This window comes from Neltuma alba, unplaced genomic scaffold, assembly GCF_004799145.2.
Source record: "Neltuma alba isolate B1F8T4 unplaced genomic scaffold, ASM479914v2 tig00011065_pilon, whole genome shotgun sequence".
NCBI lineage: Eukaryota > Viridiplantae > Streptophyta > Magnoliopsida > Fabales > Fabaceae > Neltuma > Neltuma alba.
In genome coordinates, this window is record NW_021635808.1 from 185084 (window position 1) to 197289 (window position 12206).

Genomic DNA, 12206 nt, shown 5'->3' on the forward strand with positions numbered 1-12206 from the left:
CTTTCCTCAAGGAGATGATAATTTGCCAATTATCAGGTACACGTCTTTTCTTAAATTATTTAAATAATTAACTACTAATTACTAATTTTTTCCAAATACATTATAAATTTAACAAATTTTTTTAAAATGTGTCCTTTCAGGCCGGATGATGATGGAGAATAGCAGCATCCAAAATAAATTATTAAAAAAATTTCCCGTCCATAAATACATATGTATAAATTAAAATTCGTACAGTTTTTTTAAAAATAAAAAAAATTAAATTTGTAGCGGTTACATAACCGCTACAAATTTATCATACAAAATTACAATTTGTAGCGGTTATTAACCGCTACAAAAGTTCGTTCAGATTTTAAAAAAATAAAAAAAATTCAATTTGTAGCGGTTATATAACCGCTACAATTTTATTATACAAAAATAAAATTTGTAGCGGTTAATAACTGCTACAAATATAACCGCTACAAAATACTAGCGGTTAGGTATACGCTAGAAAATGAATAACAGCTACAAAATGTAATAAAACGCTACAAAAACACCGCTACAAATGTATCGCTGATCTCTATAAATACCATATCTTCTTTACATTCATTTTCTCCATCTCTTTTCTTTCCTCTCCTATTCTTCTTCATAACTCTCTCTTTTTTTCTTACTATCTCATACGGTGGTTTCTTTCTCTTTACTGTATGGTAAGTGAATTTTATTTTATAATTCATTGTATCTTTTATTTGTTTTTATTTAAAATTTACTAATATATTTATTTCTCCTTTTCTTTCAGATTTTTCTTCTTCACACTTGTCATGCCCTCTTCAACTGATTCAAATACTCCTCAACCTAACACTATAGGTTCAATATTACAAAATATATCATCTTCAATTCAACTATCTTATTAAATATTCAATTCAATCATCTTATTAAATTAAATTCACTTCTTTTGACACACTCATAATTTAATTACATATTGTTTATTACAAAATTTAAATATATAAAATGTAACATATAACTAATTATACAAATTAACAAAAATTCTTCAACATAATTTATTTAATGGTTTTTAAAATTATAATATGAAAAACCATAAATTTTTTTTCTGGCACGGTAAACATTTCTAGCGGTTCCAAACCGCTAGAAATATTTCGTCAAATTTAAATTTTGTGCCAAAATTTCTAGCGGTTCAAACCGCTAGAAAATTTTTTGCCGCCATTCCAAAAATTTAATTGGGGGGAAAATTAATTTCACAAACATTTCTAGCGGTTCCCTAACCGCTAGAAATTTCGGCGCGCTACTGAAATTATTTAATTCCCGGCAAAATAGATTTGGTTTAGCATGTTTCTAACGGTTATAAAACCGCTATAAATTTTATTCTGTTGCCATTTTCTAGCGGTTTTATAACCGCTAGAAATTTTATTCTGTTGACATTTTCTAGCGGTTTTATAACCGCTAGAAATGTTTTTCCTCCGCTAGAAATTTTCTAGCGTTTTGACCATGATGTGTAGCGGTTTCCATAACCGCTAGAAATTTTTTCTTGTGCCTGGTTTTCTAGCGGTTTTGTTAACCGCTACAAATGTTATCTGTTGCGGTTAAAACCGCTAGAAATGTGTCACTCTAACCGCTACAATTGACATATTTTTTTGTAGTGTAGAGGGATTATTTTAGGAGAGAAAAGGAAATTTTTTTCGATCTAAAACTCAAGCCCATTAGTAATTAATTGACCCACTTGATATTAGCCATTGGACTGTGCTTAAATCCCAAGAAACAATCTTGCACCATTGGATTTCCTATATACTCTTTCTTGACCTATAAGAATTTAAGTGCATCCGTTAATGTAGATCATATTCAAATATAATCAAAAATTAAATATCAGATCTGCACAAAAATTAGGTAAGAAATTGCAAAACTTTCTAAAAATAATCTTTCTAAAAATATGAGACTTGTTTCCAAAGAAATAGGAAAAATTAATTCCAAGTGAAAAATAAGAAATCACAAAATATTTATATTTTTAATCCAAAATCTTCATTTCTATGCAAAATCTAAAAATCAACCAATTAATCCAATAATGCATAAAATTCTATTTAAGCTCAAAATTATCATTTAAATCCTAATTTAATGTGGGATAAAATATATAAAAATTGAGCTTTATCAACCTTAATTTTTATTTATTCAAGAGTCTTGCTTTTTTGTCGTCTAAAACATATTTAATTAAATAGGAATTAGAAGAACCAACGGGGTTGAGCACAACAGAAAGAGCCAGTCTCTCATAATATGCATAGTAAATTAAGATTTAAATTCTTTCTAGAAGATGTGTTGTCTACTCATAATGCCTTGAATATAATTATCTCCGTGAAAAAAAATAGAATTAGGGGCAGAAAAAGTGATTTTCTTGGAAAAAGAAAAGAAAGAAATACCAATGATATCTTGAACATAATTCCCTTCGCGAAAAAAAAAGGGAATTAGGGGCGGAAAAAGTGATTTTCTCGGGAAAAAGGAAAGAAAGAAATGCGAAGAGTCAGCCAATGCTGACCGAAACGCAAATTCTACGAAGCTACCCTTCATCTTGTTCTATTAATCACAAATCCAAATTAAGCTCATCATACGAACCCATGTTTATTAATACTCACTCTTGTGCGTAATATAATATAATGCATTGGTCAGAAAAAAATATGATATAAAATATAAGATGTTGTTAGAATAATAAATGTGATTTTTTTCATTTTCAATTCGCCCCCATTAATTATGAGAAAGACATGAGAAAGATGTGAGATATAAAAATTTAACATTAAATACAATTTTATTATTTTTTTCAAAAGTAAAATGGGAAAAATTTATGTAAGAAAAGTTAACCAACTTTTTATATCATGAGTTTAAAAAGATGCTTGGATGGATACCAAACCATAATTTTAAAAGTGTTTTTACGGTTTACGAAGTAAATATGTGGAGGGTTGCCAAACACAATTTTTTGGGACGAGTCCATCTTTTTTTATAAGCAATAATGCAATATTTTAAAAATGTCTGAATATTTAATATATTCTTTATTTTTATCTCTAGTTGATTACGCACTCTCATTATCTTTTTTTTGTATATATTCTCTTTCATATTTTTTTTCTCATTCATTCTTTCTCTCACTTACTCATTTTTTAAACAAGGGTATATTTTGAATAAAAATAAAAAGCATTAAGCTGTTACCTCATAGGAGTAATTTACTATGATCCTTGCTTGTTGCTTTATATGCACAAGCAAAACCTTTTACTTTGGTAGCTTAGTCCCTGGCAGTGTCACTTGAAGGATGTTTGATTGATACCAAAAACATTTTTTTAAAAATAATTTTATATAAATTGAAATAAATTTATTATTTTATATATCATAAAATTACTTTTAAAATTATAGTTTAGTTTGCATTACAATACTTTTTTAGTCTAATGACCTGCCACCCGGAAATCTTGGATCGTAGCCGTTTCATTCAAATAGTGTAGGTATTGTTGTACGGAGAACCCACACGCAATTAAAAACTATGTACCATTTTGTTAAAAAAGAAACTACTTCGTACCATTTGATAGAGTATAATATAATGAGTTTAGAAAAATAATTATAAATTTAGAAAATAGAATGGATTGATTTCTTATATTTAGGATCAAAATTAATCCCTTTATTATGGACAGTGTTTTTTTTCCTTTTCCGAATTTTTATTTGGCTCCCAAAATAATGAATAAATCTTCTAAATTTATTTATTTTACTTCAAATTTACCAAAACCTTTTTCTTTTGGGCGTGTGGCCGTGTGGGGAGTAGCCTGAGATTCTAGAAATAGAAAGTGGGCTTGAGAAATGAGACAATGAGACCCATTACTTGTGTGATAAGCAAATTAAATGAATAAATACATCTAAACACTTTTTTTTCAAAAAAAAAGAAGAAAGTTCACAGATTTTGCGCTGAAAACTAATTCACTTATTTAATATTCTTCTTTACAAAAAAAAAAACAATTGATAGATATGCCTCCTGACATGTAAGAACACATTACAGTTTAAATCCATAAGGTAGACACTACAAACTAGCTCTTATACTATAACCAGAGGTAATACTATTTAAGAAATTAGTAACATGATTGGGTGATTTTTCGTCGAAAAAAGGAAAGGAAGTAATTAAAATGAAGAGGCGCGGAATAATCAATGCCGACCAAAGTGCAAATGCCGCGAATCTACCGTTCATATTTTTCCTTCAATCACGCCTCCAATATTGACTAGTCGTGAGTCGTGGCATTCATATCATTATTTGATAGCACTTGAATTATTATTTGCATCTCATCATTTCTCAACTTAAATTACAGAGCTGATCATCGGATCAATTGGCAGTAGTGAAGGATGGGTAGCATCAAATGCCTTGCACTTGTTCTCATGTTTCCGATGCTAACAATGCTTCTTAGCTTTGCCGCTGATGAACAGGTCACAGCTTTGGAGCCCCTTGAATATTCCTGTGACTATCTTCCTGATCACAAATCTAAGGATGCGTATAAAGCTAATTTGAAAGCCCTCATCTCCGATCTCAAGTCCAATGCCACCCAAGACGACAATGGCTATTACAGTACGATTGTGGGCTGGAGAACCCCAAATTCTATCACTGGACAAGTTCTTTGTCGTGGGGACGTCGGTCCCTCCACATGTCAACAGTGCGTCTCAGTCGCAGCCAATCAAACATTAAGCTATAGCCTTAACTGTACTCGATTCATAATTTACTACGACCTTTGCATGTTGCGTTACACCAGCGAATCCTTCAAGTTCGATGACTTAGTCAATGATCGTAGCCTCTCTTGGTCTGGTGAGAAGACGGAAATCTCTGACAAGAGCCATTTCAATCAAACACTTTGGGATCTTTTAAGCAATGTGACTGCAAATGCTGCGAAATTGCCTGATAAGAAGTTTGCCACCGACGAAGTTCCGGTCTCGGCCACCCAGAAGCTGTACGGCTTAGCACAGTGCTTGCCTGATTTAACGGTTTCAGACTGTGGCAAGTGTTTTCAAAAGGCCTTACAACTGCTTGACGAGCTTTGCCGTGATGATGGAAGGGAGCGTCCGGGATGTCTTGCAGAGAACCCACGCTCACGAGCTTTACTCACCGGATGATACGCACCGCTTTTATAATGTGAGCAAAGTTTCAAATGAACCAGACGTTCATCGGTCAACTCCGCTTGTTCCTCTTGCACCTTCAGGTAAATAGTATGAGGAAAGCCATCCGTTTTTATTATGCTCTTAATTAATCACACATAAATGATTATCTATTCTTGTTATTTGCTCAGGAAAACGACATACTGCTGGATCCAGAATTATTATAGTGATTGTTGCCCCCACTATCATTTTCGCGACTCTCTTTTTTTTGAGCTGCTATTTGCTGAGGAGTAAGCTAAGGACGAGCCAGCAAGCCATTCTTACAAAAAACTGTAATCTATACTTGTAAGCTATTTTTTACCTGTAAACTTAAAATAACATTCAGATTTTGGCATGCTATTGTTCTAGTTGGCGAAGAAAGTTCAAAGTTGAAGTCCCTGAGATTTAATCTGACTACAATTGAAGCTGCAACTGATAAGTTTTCTCCCCACAATAGAATTGGCAAAGGTGGATTTGGAATACAAGGTACATTAATTTTATTGTGTTATTTCCTTTTGAATGAAGGGATTCCATCTTTGATGAAAACATTTATATATCTTCTAATTGCCCTCATGTTTAGGGAGTTCTTCATGGCGGACAAGAAATAGCTGTGAAAAGGCTCTCGAAAAATTCTGTACAAGGAGCATTAGAATTTAAGAATGAAGTTTTGCTGATAGCCAAACTCCAACACAGAAATCTAGTCACCTTGTTGGGATTTTGTTTGGAAGAACAAGAGAAAATTCTTGTTTATGAATATGTTCCTAACAAGAGCATTGATTTCTTTTTATTTGGTATAGTCTGAACTTACTTTCGACTGTTTTTTCTTTTTATTCTTTAATTAGAATTTAAACATTATGCAATTTTCATATTATTAGACTTCTTATTTTCATTGATTTTCTCTATTTTGACTTGATTTTGTCTAGATTCTGAAAATCAAAGACAATTAAATTGGCTGGAACGATTCAACATCATTGGTGGAATTGCTCGTGGACTTCTTTACTTACATGAACATTCTTGTCTCAAAATTATTCACCGTGATCTTAAACCAAGTAATGTTTTATTAGACAGCAAGAAGAATCCAAAAATATCAGATTTTGGCATGGCAAAAATGGCCACAATAGACCAAGATCAAGAAAATACAAACAGAATTGTTGGAACATAGTAAGCTTTACCCTCATCACTACTTGTTTCATATGTTTATCCACAATATTTTTATGTGTTTTTTACACATCTGTTATATTTTACTAATATTTTTTCTTCATGGCTATATGTTTCCAGAATATTTAATGTACGGACAATTTTCAGAGAAATTAGATATATTTAGTTTTGGAGTTATAATCTTAGAGATAATTAGTGGCAAAAGGAATGCTAGATCTTCTGAATCACACCTCTTGACTCATGTGAGTATTAAATCCAGTTTAGTTTTTGTTTCTGCCTGATGATATTTTCATATCTATCTAATACAGAAATATGAGTGATAAAATTAAAATTGAAGACGACCATGGCGTTGATTATCTAATTATTTGACAAATAAATGCAGGCTTGGAAGCAATGGAATGAGGGAACGACTTTACAAGTATTGGACTCATGTCTAATGGAATCTTGTTCTCAGACTGAAGTAAAAAGATGTGTGCAAATTGGGTTATTGTGTGTTCAAGAAAATCCAGAAGATAGACCAACAATGTCTCAAACTGTTTCATATCTCAGTAATCCTTCCATTGAATTGCCACCTCCAAGAGAACCAGCATTCTTCATGCATAGCAGACAAAATCCAAGTGAAAATACTGCAACAGAATCACTTTTGGATCAATCTTCTGCGAATCCAAATCCGTTCTCTTTGAATGAAATGTCTAGGACTGAAATTTTCCCCCGATAAAAAAAGGTTATCGTCTTTTTCTCGAGCCATTTATCCTCAGGTCATGGATCTAGTGAAAATTAAAGGTTGTCATCTTCTTATAATCTCTTGCTTCATATCTAACAGGACCAACACAAGAATCTCGTGCTTGGACGGTTTCATCAAGTGATTTGCCCAAGTCATAGCAACGTTTTATATTATTTCCCCAAAGACATGTTTCAGAAGAGAATGTGAGGCTATATATTCCTACTTTCAGCCAAACCCAACCAACCAAACGGGCCCTGTGAGTTCGTTCCAAATTTTATTCGATGGAAGAGAAATTTGATTAGATGCAGACAGAATATAATGATACTTATTTTGTTCATACCACACACTCTTTTTGGTTTTTTTTTATTGATCCGCTGATGCTCTTACATTAACAAGATATAACCAACAAGAAAAAAACCAAGAAGAAGAAAATCAACTAAGTAGGGATCTAATATCAAGTACTATAGGTAGAACACCTAACGGGCATGGAATATTATTCTGCAAAATGTCATTATTTTCTAAGGTAAAATATTTTGCTTTTCAAATTTTAAGAAAATTATTTATTCATCTAAGTTTAAATTAAATAGAATTAATAATGGATTAGCCAAATGCAGGGCTAATAATTTCAAAATTATTAATGCTTCAAATATACGATAAATAATTCCTTCTATCACGTGGACACAAGGATACTAAATTTCAGCATTGGATTAGATACGTTGACCGAAAGACCCAAAAAAATATCAACATTGACTTGGAAAAATGTTTTGTGGAAGTAGGACGAAGAAATTTTAACAATTTGCTTGTGGAAGATAAGGGGCAGTTGAAATGTCCCCACAAGAGGAATTGTGCTCCATCTTGTCTCATATTATATTTTTTTCGTACATTCTTACTAAAAAAAAGAAAAAAAAGTTGAAAATTACTAAATGTTAAATAAGGAATGTTAACAAAAATTTGTTTTCATTTATAAATTTAGTAGTGCCAACACTAAATAAAGTATTATTACCAAATCTGATTTGGGATTTAGTAATTTCTAACTTCTTTTTTTGTCATTTTTTTCTTCTTATTTTTTCTTTTTTCTCATTATTTCTCTCCCATCCTTTTTAATAAATAAGTGCATGTTTAAATATACACCTATATATATATGTATTACTTATTCAATTCAAAAATTTGAATTTCTTTAGAAAAGCACTGCAGGGAGTATAAAAAATGAAATATTAATTATTTTTTATAAATATTCTTATTTATCACTTTCTAGAACTTTTTTAATTTCATAAAAATTATGTTAATAATTTAACCATCTATTTTGTCTTGCTAGGTAGCATCGTCCTATTAAAAAGAATCATATTTAAGATACTATCAAATACTAAATGTTAGTACTTTTTATATGAATATATAATTTGATCCTCCTATATTTATATGGTAGAAAGAGAAGAAATTTTTTGATAAGTAGAGAAAGAAAATTTTTCGTATGATTTTGTTCTTAAGGGATGTAAGTAACATATATATATATATATATATATATATATAAAATAATGATAAAGTTAAAAAGTTATTCCCTCTATCCCTTATTATAAGCAACAACCACCATCCCCAATTATCTCTGAATATAAGTAACATTTGCAAGTTATCTTAAATTTTTGTAGCGATCCTCTTATTTTACCTCTATTAAAGACTTATTTTAATAATTAATATATTCATTTTTTCCCAAAACATCATTTCCTAGATAATAATATTCAGAAGGTTAAATTTTAGTATAATCTCTCTCAAACACACATTCTCTCTATTTTATACTTCTCTTTGTTATAATAATTTTCTTATTCTCTTTCTTATATTCTCTCTTCTATTAATAAGAGTATTTTGGAGGGGAAAAAACTTGCAATTTTTATACATTTATTGTCTTTAATCAATTTAGCTAACTTTTTGATAGACGTGATGTACTGAGTCCTATTTATAGGATAAAGAGAGAATTTATTTTTTGATCCTATTCATAGGATACTGAAAGAAATTTTTCATATAGATGTACAATTTTATCCCTTTTTTTAACTATTGTGTTGATTTTGTTTATATGAGGTATAATATATATTAAATAGAAATAAAGTTAAAAAATTATTAAATTTTAAATAAGAGCTTATACAGATTAATTTTTTTTTCTTAATATATATAAAACATGTTGGATTTCTTAACTACGAAGCTTTGAGTGGGGGCACTTTATGTATTCGTTATTTATTGTAAGGTGGAAGGATATCCACAGGTTAGTTGCCAAAGAAATTCTCGGCCTTCCCCTGCACGCGTTTTCTGCATCATAAATGATATGTCCCCTTGGTCAAATTTTAATTTATTCAAGACGTCTTGCTTTTTTGTCGTCTACAACGTGTTTAATTAAACTGGAATGAGGGGCAGGATTAGGTGATTTTCCCTGGAAAACAGGGGTGAAAGAAACGGGAAGAGTCAGCCAATGCGGACCGAAACGCAAATCCTACCAAGCTACCGTTCATCTTCTTCGGTATCAATCAAAAATCCAAATTAATTGAGTTCATCATATGAACCCATTTTTATTGTTACTCCTTCCATCCCTTTCAAAAACAATCTTGAACCAGATCTCAAATATCATATAAAAAAGTCAGTTAAATTTAATTAAAAACAATAAATACATAAAAATTAGAAGTTTTTTCCCTTCAAAATGCCTTAATTTATGAGGGAGTATAAAAAAAACTATTATAATAAAAAGAATTATAAAAGAGAAAGAATATGTAATGGAGAGCGATTATACTACCTCCGGTCTTTAATATAAGACCTTGTTTAATTTTTATTTTGATCCTAAATATAAGACCTCAATCCATTTTGTCTCTTATATTTATGCATTTTTTCAAGGTAGTTCTTCTAATAACGGTAGTTTTAGACAATATACCTGATTGACAAGGATATTTTAGGAAAGACAACACTTATTTATTATAAATAACTAACTTAACTTATTTTCTTAATCTACTTAAATTAATTAACTAGCTCTTATATTTAAGATCAGAGGTAGTATTAAAATATAATCTTCAAAACATTTATTATCTAAGAAATAATGTTTTGGGAAACAAAAAAAAAGAAGAAAATGACACAAAAATGACACTTAAATTTGGAAATCCCATTTGGTCACCTGAATAATGAAAATCCCATTTTGAGCACACGACCAAATTGAAATTTTAAAATTTGAAGAAAAGGCCAAATTGTCCTTTGAAAAAAAACATCAAGCACCCTCACCGGCTAGTCATCTATGCTCTGACGCCCGCGGCCATCATTAGAGTTCAAGTAGTCGATCGCTTGAGCTCTAGCGGCCGGCCGATGACAATTTTTTCAAGTCCAATAATATGATTAACAAGTTTTTTGATGCGATTAACAAATTCATTATAGAATTTAACAGTAGATTTTTTTAGAAAATTAAAAAATTAGTATTTTTATAACTTTAGTAACACGAGTAATAAGTTCTTTAACACTATTAACAAGTTTAGTATAACAATTAACAACAAATTTTTTAGAAAATTCAAAATGTGACATATTTACAACTTGAGTTATGCGGTTAATAAGTCATATAACGATATTATAACAACTCTGACAACAAATCATGTAATGAACAACTCTCATAACTATAGTGATTGCCTAATAAATGAAAATTTTTTGTTGTGCAATCTTTGTAGGGAACTAATATTAAAAACATTAATCTTTATAGGAAATTATGTTAATGGCACTATAAGAATTGTTAATATTGTTACATGACTTATTAACCGCATTAATGAATTGGTAAAAATGCCACTGTTTAAATTTCCTGAAAAACTTGTTGTTAACTACTATACTGAACTTGTTAATAGTATTAAAGAACTTGTTAAGTTATAAAAATGGTAAATTTTTAATTTTTTGAAAAACCTGTTGCTAGTAAATGCTATAATGGACTTGTTAATTACATTAAAAAACTTTGTCAATTGCATTACAGGATTTAAAAAAATCCTGAAAAAATAGTTGCTCCAGTGACCGGTCATCTGCCAGCCGCTGGAGGTCATGTGATCGACGCCCCACCTGAACGCTAGCATCGGAGCTCTAGCAACCGACCGATCGATGAGCATGCTTGATGGTTTTTTAAAAAAAAAAAAATTAAAAGGCAATTTGGTCTTTTAAAAAAATTTCAAATTTCTGATTTGGTCATATGTGCTCAAATGGGGATTCTCATTATTTAGGTGACCAAATGAGAATTTTTAAATTTAAGTGTCATTTTTCCAAAAATAAATATATTAACTACTAAAATAAATATTTAATAGGGGCAAAATAAAAAACTTGCTACAAAAATTTAACACAACTTGCAAATATTGCTTATATTTAGAGATAATTGGAGAATGGTAGTTGTAGCTTATAAAGAGGGGCAGAGGGAGTAGTTGCAATTTTTTTGGACTAGTCTAGCTTTTTTTTAATGAGCAACATTTTAAAGGAATGACAGTTAAATAATTAAACTTGTCTTACATTAATAATTTTTTTTCCAACATTACCTCAACTTGAATGATTTTGATAGGTAAACATCAAGTTCAATTAACTTTTTCAACGCTAAAACTTGAGGGAAAAGGTATAACCTTCTACTTGTAGTTTCGTCACTGATAGTGTCGCTTGGTCCTGGAAATCTCAGAACAAAGCGGTTTCAATCAAACAGTACGGGTATTGTTGCACGGAATTACCATTTGATGGAATATGATATATTGGGTTGGGCTCAATGCTTGAGCAAGTCAACCTTCTAAATTTTTATTTGGCTCCTAAAACAATGAATAAATCTTCTAAATCTATTTATTTTAGTTCAAATTTACCAAAACTTTTTCTTTTTGGGGGTGTGGGGGAGTAGCCTGAGATTCTAGAAATAGAAAGTAAGCTTGAGAAATGAGATTGTGACCCATTACTTGTGTGATAAGTAAATTAAAGGAATATATAAATAAAAAAATTCTTTTAAAAAAAGTTCACAAATTTTGCGCTAGAAATTAATTCAGTTATTTAATATTCTTTTCTTTTTAAAAAAATTGATAGATGTGCCTCCTAACATGTAAGACCATATTACAGTTTATAGGATTTCAACCATTACGTTTGTTTATGTTTTTTCTCCTCCAAAATAAAATTATTTAAATATAGACGGCGAGATTAGAGACCGCAAGATGCACGAAAAGGCAAGAAAATGTAA

The 12206-nt window shown here is 30.5% G+C and overlaps 1 pseudogene; it reads left to right on the forward strand.

Annotated features, from left to right (window-relative positions):
- The first annotated feature begins 4347 nt into the window (after positions 1 to 4347).
- Positions 4348 to 7003, forward strand: LOC114760997 (putative receptor-like protein kinase At4g00960; annotated as a pseudogene).
- Positions 7004 to 12206: the final 5203 nt, after the last annotated feature.